Raw genomic sequence first — 11,622 nt, 5'->3', positions numbered from 1 at the left:
AATTATAGCAATTTTCCCACAGCTCCACTGTTCATTATCATCCCATGATTCTCTGGTAAAGCAACTTGAAGCACATCTAAGACATCTATTTCGATTCAAACAGATCTCCCTTTTTGTATTGCTACTTGTGGCTGGTGCAAATCATGCCTCATTAAAATAGCAATAATAATAATAATAATAACAACAATGGTATTTGTTAAGCACTTAGTATGTGTCAAGCACTGTTCTAAACACTGGAGTAGACATTAGTTAATCAGGTTGGACATGGTCCCTGTCCTACATGGGGCTTCCAGTCTAAGTAGGAGGGAGAACAAGTATTTCATTCCCATTTCATTCCCATTTCACAGTTGAAGAACCTGAGGCACAGACAAATTAAGTGACTTACCTAAAGTCACACAGAAGCAAGCAGCCCAACCGGAACTAGAACCCGGGACCTCTGACTCCCAGGCCCAAGCTCTTTCCCCTAGTCCATGCTACTGTGACTTAGACTCATATTACTTTCTGCTCAGTTTGCAGTCTCCTAAACAATCTAGGACAGTGTTGATTCCAGTTAAAAAGTGATTAAAGTAAATCAATGCACTGAGAGTTAGAAGAAGCAAAGTGGCTTTGTGAAGTAATACAACATATTCCATCAGCTAAGCCCAAATAATACATCGTATATTCTCAGATGTAAGACCGTTGCTTGGTAAGAGTGTAATTCAGTTCACTACACATTACAGCAAAGCAGGCCTTATTTCAGCGTTTGGTGTATCTACCATAAAAGTATCTCTGTTTTACAAAAATCGTGTAAAAATGAATAGTACAGTTAAAACATATTCCACTGTACCTAAAATGTCCTAATGACTTTCCAGGTGTGGTGGAAGGGATGGAGGTGGGAATAGTTACTGGAAACAGTATCAGAGGCAACCATCAGCTTCTCCATGACTTGTGATTCCAGGTTCAAAAGGCTACCAGTCGGTGACCCCAGGTAACCCAACAGAAAATCAAGCCTGGTTTTGATCGCTCCAATTTTTTCCCTCGATATGACCTTTCAGTTGTAAGTGGAGAATGTATTTCTAGGACCTGAACAGCCGTTTTCTTTATTTCAAACATACATCAACAGACCTTGTGCTGAACTGTATTCAACTGCAAAGAAATTAGCAGGGAGCGTATCCTCTATTATGTTGTACTATACTCTCCCAAGCATTTACTACAGTGCTCTGCACATAGTAAGTGCTCAGTAAAAATGATCGATGGATTGATTCTGTATTTGGTTCTGGGATTCTATGCCTCCCTCTACTGCCTCATATGAAACTACAAAGAGACCATTTTCAAAACCTATAAATACATTTTTTAAAGTCCCCATTTTAACTGAGCCCCCCTTTTCCGCTCCTCCTCCCCATCCCCCCCGCCCAACCTCCTTCCCCTCCCCACAGCACTTGTGCATATATTTGTACAGATTTATTACTCTATTTTACTTGTACATATTTACTATTGTATTTATTTTGTTGGTGATGTGCATATAACTTTAATTCTATTTGTTCTGACGATTTTGACACCTGTCTACATGTTTTGTTTTGTTGTCTGTCTCCCCCTTAATAGTGATGGCATTTGTTAAGCACCTACTATGTGCAAAGCACTGTTCTATGCGCTGGGCACTGTTCTAAGCCTTTCTAGACTGTAAGCCCATTGTTGGGTAGGGACTACCTTTATATGTTGCCGACTTGTACTTCCCAAGAGCTTAGTACAGTGCTAAGTACAGTACAGTACAATGCCCCATTTCACATACTTAGGACTTGTGGGACAAGAAAGCCAAATTGAAAAAGTCAATTCAAGAGCAATAAACTCATTTTGAGCAGTGGATATGACTGTTTATTGTTATATGGTTTTCTCCCAAGCATTTAATACAGCGCTGTGTATATATTAAGCTCTCAATAAATATGACTGAAGGAAGGAGGGAGGGAAGGAAGGGAAGGAGAGAAAGAGGGAAGAAGTGAGGGAGATATGGAGGGATGGAGGAAGGCAAGGAAGGACAGATGGAGGGAAAGAAGGAAGGAGGGAGGATGGAGAGAAAGAAGGAGGGAGGGAGGGAGGGAGGAAGGAAGGAGGGAGGGAGGGAGGAAAGAAGGAGGGAAGGAAGGAAGGAAGGAAGGAAGGAAGGAAGGAAGGAAGGAAGGAAGGAAGGAAGGAAGGAAGGAAGGAAGGAAGGAAGGAAGGAAGGAAGAAAGGAAGGAAGGGTGGGAGGGAGGGAGGAAGGGAGGAAGGGAGGAAGGGAGGGAGGGAGGGAGGGATAACCTCTATTCACATAGATTCCATCTGATTAAATTTTTCCTCAAGAGATGAACTTGTTCCTTTACCAAAATCAGGCTACGGTTTAATGTTCCCTGGACTCCTGGATGTGGCTCCTGAGGCAGGAACTAAATCTGAGCTTGCATCTATGCCTGTGTTTAGCTCAGTACTTAGCCCAGAGAAAGAGCTTAATAAATACCATAAAAATAATAGTAAATTGAAGCCCTTTTAAAGACCAAATTTATGATACTGAGGGAGTCTAGACTACATCTCACTTTAATGTTGGCTACATCTGTCTCCATCAAGCGGGAATTAGTCTTGCAAAATCCCAAGTTTAGAGGTGGAAGCTGATTAAAGGAGAGTTCTGTCACTTCAGATCGAGGTACTTTTTGTTCTGGTTTTGTTCATTTTATGGTGTTTGTTAACCTTGCATTGTATTTCAGGCACTGTTCTAAGCGCTGGAGTAGATACATGATAATCAGGTGGACACAGTCCCTGTCCCATATAGGGCTCATAGACTTAATCCCCATTTGACAGATGAGGAAACTGAGGCACAGAGAAGTGAAGTGACTTGTCCAAAGTCACCTGGGAATAGAACCCAAGTCTTCTGATTCATAGGCTCATGCTCTTTCCAGGTTGTTGTTCTAATTAGAGAGTACTGATCCAGACAGAGCCCCAGACCTCTGAACCCAATACAATCAGAACTTCTATCAGCATAGGTGGACAGAGCTTGAGTCTGGTTCAGAAAAAGGATTGAAGTTCAGGATGAGCTAGTGATCTCTCAAGAAAATATTTTTGTAGGAATTTGCATTGATTGGGTTTACCAGAATCTGAATTTCAATTTTTGACATTGCTAATGAGTTTTACAATAGACCATTAGTTAATTCTCATCAACAATGTATCATTCTACAAAGAATAAAGTAATTATTCAGATAATTGGCCATGAAAATCCAGGCCTAAATGTCCTACTTTTCCTCTAAAATGAAGTTTGGGTTACTGATTTAATTGCTTTGCAAAACCCATGGTGAAGTAGAGAACAGTCATTTGGTGAATTCAGACAGTTCAAAACAAAGCAATCCATTTCTCTATCAATATACCTGAGCAATTCAGACAAAAGTTAGGTTTGGAGGTTTTCCATATGAATTATCTGGTAAACTGTGTAGACCTCTCTGTATATTTCAATAGGATTTATCTCTGACCTGAAAATGCCAATTTCTTTTGGTATGGTGCTACCTGGAAAATTCAAAATCAAATTTACTAAACTCCCCACACTTCTCAAAAGAGTTTGTGTTTTTTCACAAACCATTCAATAATCAATAACAATATTAATTAAACATCTAGAAATGCATGAATTATAATATTAAGCTCGAGGAAGAAGACTTAGATAATTTCAGACTCTGCCCTTGCCCCTCAAAAGACTCAGAATCTAAACAAGGGAGGAAATGTATTTCAGTGTCTGTCTCCCCTGTAGACATTGAACTCCTTGTGGGCAAATATTGTGTCTACCAAAGCTGTTACATTGTACTTTCCCAAGTGCTTAGAACAATGCTCTGCATACAGGAAGCATTCAATAAATATAATTGATTGATTGATTGAAAGACACAGATGGAAAAAAGGTAAAACAAGGACCAACAGTAAAAGATTAATTTTCATGCCTCATCATCTCACCACTCCTCTCTGAGCCACCCGTCTAAATGCAACAGTCTTTCCAATATTCTCTATGTTGAAAAGACAGAATTTGTTCCTAGGGGAGGGAAATGAGAGGAGAGCAGCCAGCATGGTCTAGTGGAAAGAGCATGGACCTGGGAATCTGAAGGACCTGGGTTCTAATCTGGATGGACCTGGGTTCTAATCTTGTTCCACCAGTTGTCTGCTGTGTGACTTTGGGAAAGTTGATACACTTCTCTGTGTTTTAGGTATCTCAGCTGTAAATTGGGGATTAAGACTGTGAGCCCCATGTGGAACATGGACTGTGTCCAACCTGATTAGCTGTTATCTAACCCAACTCATTGTACAGTTCCTGGCACATAGCAAGCACTTAACAAATGCCATTTTTTTTAAGAAAAGAAACTTGGTGTCTCGCTGAAGAGTGGCAGGGCCCTGGACTGCCCCCATGACCCCAGGAATTTTGGTAGTGGGAGAGTGCCACGCCCCCTGTGGAAAAGCAATTTGAAAGGCAAAAGGTCACTGTGATGCAACTCGATTTATCAAATAAATCTGAACCTGGCTTATGTTGCCCTATTGCCCAATGTAAATATACTAGTGCTCATAGATTCCAATTATAATGATCACATAGTGCCAGAGCATCAAGGAACCCACCTATTAACATCTCAGTCCCAGCAAAGAATGAACTGCAAAGAAGCAGTCATCCATTGAATGACATGATTCTCTTCTCATGGAACAATTCAGCAAAAGAAACAGTGTGGCCTAGTGGAAAAAGCCCGTGCCTGGGAGTCAGAGGACCTGGGTTCCAATCCTCCATCAATCCCTGCTATGTGAACTTGAGCAAGTCACAACTTTTCTGGGCCTCTGTTGTCTCATTCATAAAATGGGGATTAAGACTGTTAGCCCAATGTGGAGCAGGGACTATGTCCAACCCAACTATCTTGTATCTACCTCAGCACTTAGTACAGGGTCTTTCAGGTAGTAACCGCATAACAAATACGATTTAAAAAAAAATAATCTGTCTTAACTAAGGAGAAACAGAAGTTTATGAAGGAGAAACAGACAAGAAAGAAGTACGTGGAAAGACAAGATTACAGCATTGATGGTGATACAAATGATTAGTTTTGCCTGACAAATCCAGGCTTAGTTGTGACAAATATTGACTTTGAACCAGAAAGGTGACTTTTATCTCTTCAGAAATCAGGAAAATCCCTGAAGTTTAGACTCAGTTCCATGACTGACAACTTCTTCAGGAGAGCAAGAGTGGAAAGAGGAGGAGGATTTTAGCAGATAAGCAAGCATATTGTGTTTGAGGATAGCAAGCACGTTTAGAAGAACTAACATGTCAAAGAGATGATGCACATTTTAAGCCCTACGTAAAACTTCTGAGTTCTTTTCAATACTGCTTAAGAGGAGTTGGGACTTGTAGGAGCCCTGGGTTCAGGGCTAAACCTAAATGTCCAGCCCAAAAAGTTGTGCAATTGTAAACAACAGCTGGATACCCCCACAGCTGAAAATCCACTGGACCATTTCCCTTCCCACAGTATCTATGTTCAAAGTCATGAACGGAAATACAAATTTTTATTTTAAAACTAATTAACAAAATTTCATGAGCAAACCAGAAAAGTGTCATTTGTCGCATTCTAGAATAATGACCCCATCCTATCTGATTGTAACTTCCTAATTCAGACTTCCAGCAGGAATCAACCCTTCAATCGCAAAATCACATTAGTCTACAGGCAGAAGAGCTATTGAAAATGATTTCTCATCCATCTCAACCCACATCCAACCTTACAGATGCACTAAGTGAAAAGTAGTTTTACCTGGAAAACATCAGTCCCATTTCCCACCTACACAGGTGGGACCTGATAAGCCTAAAGCTCACGGAAACTGTCCCTTTGAAGATGTCCCAGGAAGTCATTCCCGGGTCAAAAACGTTGGATAAAGGATTGGAGCATTCATTCATTCAATCGCATTTATTGAGCACTTACTGTGTGCACAGCACTGTACTAAGAGCCTGGGAAGTAAAAACTGGCAACGGAGGCAGTCCCTACCCAACAACGGGCTCACAGTCTAGAAGGGGGAGACAGACAACAAAACAAAACAAGTAGACAGGTGTCAATACCATCAGAATAAACAAAATTATATCTATATACACATCATTAATAAAATGGAGTAATAAATATGTACAAATAAAATAAATAGAGTAATAAATATGCACAAACATATACAAGTGCTGTGGGGAGGGGAAAGGAGTAGGGAAGGGGGGGCGTTGGGGAGGGGAGGAGGAGGAGGAGAGGAAAAAAGAGCATAGAACCTGCATGACAAGTAACACATATTGCCCTGGCATATCTGTTCCAAATCCATTCAAACATTGGCAAAAGTTAAGCCAAACCAGTTTCACTTGGAACCATGAGTTTCATTTGGATTCACCATTCCATGGAAAAGTTTCAAAGCCACGGTCTTTTTACCAGTTCAGGAAACCATTATTTATATTTAATTTTGAATCCATTAACTGACAATTTCTTTTTAACGGTAAAGTTACTAGTGGAAACAAACACACAGAGCACCAAAAAGACGACCCCTTCCTCACTCTGTTCCCTACCTGAAACTCCCTCCCCTTTAAAATGCTCCACGGTACACCTCTTCCCATCTTCAAAATCTTCCTAATAACTCTCCAGGAAGCACCTCTCGGCTCCATAACTTTCCCATGGCATTTTTCACAAGGGAGTAACGATCATATAAAAGGCTGACACCAATTTATCCACAGAGAAGGTGGTCTGGGGCATGGGTATATATGAATATACAGGGACCAAAGAATAAGGTGACCACAAGAATCTGGGAGCTGCAGGTGGACAGGGCTTTACGTCTCCCTTCAGCCCCCTTAGACATCAGAGAGTACAGGATGACCACATAGGATGTCATAAGTACTACAAAACTCGAGGTACAGATGGCCCCACTGTTGGAAACGAACAGCAGGTTCACCAAGTGAGTGTCGGAGCAGGCGAGTTTCATCAAGGATTGCACATCACATAAACAACGATCGATCACATTGGGACCACAGAATGGTAGGCTCAGGGTGAGGAAACGCTGGGTGGAAGAATGCAAGAAAGACCCTACCCAGGCTACGCCTACCAGAAAACCACACAGATACTGATTCATGATGGTGGTGTAGAGGAGGGGCTTGCAGATGGCCACGTAGCAGTCATAGGCCATCAGAATGAGGACCAGGATTTCCATGCAACCTAAGAAATGAAGTGCAAAGAGTTGTGTCATGCAGCCCCCAAAGGTGATGGTCTTCTTATCTGAGAGGTAGTCAACAATCAATTTGGGGGCTGTGTTAGAGGAGAAACAGGCATCTGAAAATGACAAATAGGTCAGAAAATAGTACATAGGTGATTCAAGAGTTGGGCTAGTCTTGATAGTCAACACAATGAGGAAGTTTCCAAACAGGGTAGCCAAGTAAAATATCAAGAAAACAGCAAAGATGATGTTCTGCTTCTCTGGATCCTAGATCAGTCCCAGCAGAACAAATTCCATAACATTGTTTGGGATAGACATGAGTTCAGTGTCCACGGAGCACCTCTTGGTGAAAACTGGTGTTCCTACAAAAATAAGAAACAAATTCTCACTAGTGCTACCTTGGGGCTGAGGCAGGATCTTATTCCAGGGAACATGGACTGGCTCTCCACTATCCCGGGGAGGTGGTGAACTTGGAAGAGAACAACACGGCCATGACTTTGTAAAGTGAAAGTTTCTCCTTGAGAATATTTTTATTTTCATTCCAATCTGGCGTTCTCATTGAAGAGTGTTTGGAGATCCCCTAAATTTAGCAGAGTGGCTGAGAAGCAGCGTGGCTCAGTGGAAAGAGCACGGGTTTGGGAGTTAGAGGTCATGCGTTCAAATCCCACCTCCGCCACTGGTCAGCTGTGTGACTTTGGGCAAGTCACTTCACTTCTCTGTGCCTCAGTCCCCTCATCTGTAAAATGGGGATTAAGTTTATCAAACCTACATGGGACAACCTGATCACCTTGTATCCTCCCCAGCGCTGAGAACAGTGCTTTGCACATCGTAAGTGCTTAACAAATGCCATTATTATTATATTATTATTAACATGAGACAGAAATCTAATTGTAGAAATGACTAGATCTTCAGGCCAAGGGGACAATCTGTTGTGCACCTGTAGATCTGTTCCTTGGAAAATTGGTTCATGTTCTTCTCTCAGTTCACACTGTTGTTGAGATTTTATTCATGCCACTCCCATTTTAATTTATGACTACTGAGCATTGCCTAATGGTTAGAGCATGGACCTGGGTATCAGAAGGACCTGGGGTCTAATCCCAGTTCTTCCACTTGTCTGCTGTGAGACCTTGGTCAAGTCATTTAACTTCTCTGTGCCTCAGTTACCTATAAACTGGGGATTAAACTGTGAGCACCATATGGGACATGGACTGTGTATAATATAATTAGCTTGTATCTACCCCAGCACTTAGTACAGTGCCTGACATTTAGTAAGCACTTAAATATCATTTAAAGAAACAGTAGGAAGGTTCTAACCCTGGCTTCACCACATATCTACTGGGTGACCTTGGGCAAGTCATTTAACTTCACTTTGCCTCAGTTCCCTGATCTGTAAAGTGAGGACTTAATACCTGTTCGCTCTCTCACTTAGACTCTGAGCCTCATGTGGGACCTGATAAGCTTATAACTACCTCAGCACTTAGTATAGCGCTTAGCACACAGATATAACCACAATTGTTATTATTACTATTATCATTATTATTAAGGCAGAAGAATGGATGAAGTGAATGACCTGCAGAGATTTTTCATATTTTGATTCTATAATTCTACAACTTAGTCTTCAGTTACTCAGTATTAACTACTGCACACATTTTGATTTACTTGCTTTTGTATAATTACATCATTATCTGAACTGGTATTTCCCCAACCATTTTCCTTGGGAACTTCTCTCAATTTCCCTGATTGTCATTCATCATCCAAACAAATGTTTACGGTACCTGTACTGAAAGGGCCCAAAAAATAACCGAAGGAGGAGAGCTTATCAAAACTGAGTTCAGAAAGAGTTTCAAATATGCTCTACAGATAAAATGAAAAGAAAAAAAATAGACAGCCTGGAAAACTGACTTAAGTAAGATTAGATGAGCCATATGCCTAATCTAGAGGTCTGTTTCCATTATTAACACCAACGGATGCTTAGAAAAATAGTGTTAAGATTGTCTTCTTTGGCATCCATCCTTATGGTTACATTTCCCTATAATAACCCATCATGGATCTATTATCTATTGCTCCAATCAATCAATAGAACTTTATTTATTGAGTAGTTACTCTTTACAGAGTCTGTACCAAGCACTTGGGAAAGTGCGATCGAGTTAGTAGATACAATCTCTGCCCTCAAGGAGTTTGCAATCTATTTGTGGAGACAGACACTAAAATAAATTACAAGTAAGGGGAAGCAAACCTCTCAGGGTCACACACTGAGAGTTTCCAGTACTCCACCGGTCTCGACTATTCATTCATTCATTCAATCATATTTATTGGGTGCTTAGTGTGTGCAGGGCACTGTAATAAGCACTTGGGAAGTACAAGTCGGCAACATAGGATGAAAGATTGAACCAGCAAGGTAGCAGTTTGGATGGAGAGGAAAGGGCGGATCTCGGCGTTGCTGTGGAGATGAGACCGGAAGGTTTTGGTGATGGATTTAATGTGTCAGGTGATGAGATAGCAGATTCGAGGATCATCATCATCATCATCAATCGTATTTATTGAGCGCTTACTATGTGCAGAGCACTGTACTAAGCGCTTGGGAAGTACAAATTGGCAACATATAGAGACAGTCTCTACCCAACAGTGGGCTCATGACACCAAGGTTGCAGGCTTGTGAGTTGGGAAGGATGGTAGTGCCATCTACAGTGATGGGAAAGTCAGGGAGAGGACAGGGTTCTAGAGGGAAGATAAGGAGTTCAGTTTTGGACATACTGAGTTTTAGATGGTGGACAGACATCCAGAAGGAGATGTCCTGAAGGCAGGAGGAGACACGAGCCTGGAGGGAGGGAGAGAGAGCAGGGGCAGAGATGTAGATTTGGGTGTCATCAGTTCAGAGTTGAAAGTTGAAGCCGTGGGAGTGAATGAGTTCACCTAGGAAGTGAGTGTAGATTGAGAACAGAAGCGGACGAAGAACTGACCCTTGAGGAACCCCTGACCCTTGCGGAACCCCTATGGGAGGGATTATTGGAGGGATAGTCAAGTAGAGGAATATCCGTTCCATTTCTAATTTTTACAGTGGCTAGCAAGTAGAAGGCAATCTGCTACAAGTCAAAACTCACCTGCGCTGGGCAGCAGTGGCATGGGAGAGAGTTGAGGGCAGAGACCCAGATTTACTGCATGGAAGGAGGCAATGATAAACCGCTTCCATATTTTTACCAAGAAAACTCTACGGATACACTACCAGAACGACTGCAGGTGGACGTGGGGTATTTTGGGAGAGATGTATCCATGGCGTTGCTAGGCGTTGGACATGACTAAACAGCATAAGACAAAAACAACAACAGGGGGAAGCAACACAGCTTGAAGACATGCATGTGGTTAGTCAGATACATAAGGAGGAATATCGAAGTGTTTGGGTAAATGTAAAAGTGTTGAAGTGGCTATTGGTGGAGATGTAGGTTGGGGAAGTGAGAGATGTAAGTTGGGGAAGTGAGAGATTTGTCAGGGAAGGCCTCCTGGAGGAGAGATTTTAGATGTTTGAAGATGGGAAGAGAAGTGACCTGCCATATGTGAAGGGGGAGTGAGTTCTAGCCAACAGGGTGATCATTAGCAAGAAATCAGCAGTACGCACAATCTTGATCCTTCTTGAACTTTCAAATACCCTGACTTTCCCTCTAATAATAGTGATAGCATTTGTTAAGCACTTATTATGTGTCAAGCACTGTTCAAAGCGCTGGAATAGATAGACGTTAATCAGATTGGACACAGTCCCTGTTCCACATGGAGCAAATAGTATAAGTATGCGGGAGGACAGGTTTGAATCCCCATATTACAGATGAGGAAACTGAGGCACAGAGCAGTTAAGTGAATTGCCCAAGGTAATTGGCAGAGCTGAAATTAGAACCCAGGTCCTCTGTGTCCCAGGACGGTGCTCTTTCCACTAGGTCACACTGCTTCTCTGCTTCTCTAATAATGAGTAAACTATAACCAATAATTTTTCCAAAACTATCTGATTGCCTTTGGTACTTTCTGCCTTCACAACTTCCTTTAGTAACAAATTCCATATCCTTACAGCTGCTCTGTGCAGTTTCCGTTTTAAGAGCAACTGACCATGCCTAAAATATTCTTCCACTGTTTCAATGACACTGCTCTCTACAGTTTAAAACCTCTGAATTATACAAAATGGGATCAGCAATTATAGTTAAGAGTTCCAAATCTTACCTTGGACTCTGTCCTCACCAGTATCCTTGCATTAGGAACTGATCCAAGAAACATCCAGCAGTTGACAAATAAAAATTCAGGACGGTTTCCCAATTCTCGGCGTGAAATAATAAAAGAAAAGAAAATTTCTGCTCTGAGAAGCAGCATGGCATAAAGGAAAGAGCTCAGGCCTGAGAGCCAAAAGGGACCTCGGTTTTAATTTTGACTCCACCAATTACCAGTACTGTGACTTTGGGCAAGTCA

The 11,622-nt window shown here is 41.7% G+C and overlaps 1 pseudogene; it reads right to left on the bottom strand.

The window, feature by feature from the left end:
* Positions 1–6,588: 6,588 nt before the first annotated feature.
* On the bottom strand, positions 6,589–11,433 carry LOC119921327 (annotated as a pseudogene).
* Between the last annotated feature and the right edge of the window lie 189 nt (positions 11,434–11,622).

This window comes from Tachyglossus aculeatus (genome assembly GCF_015852505.1).
Source record: "Tachyglossus aculeatus isolate mTacAcu1 chromosome 12 unlocalized genomic scaffold, mTacAcu1.pri SUPER_6_unloc_2, whole genome shotgun sequence".
Lineage (NCBI taxonomy): Eukaryota > Metazoa > Chordata > Mammalia > Monotremata > Tachyglossidae > Tachyglossus > Tachyglossus aculeatus.
This window is presented reverse-complemented; position numbering and strand designations above follow the sequence as displayed.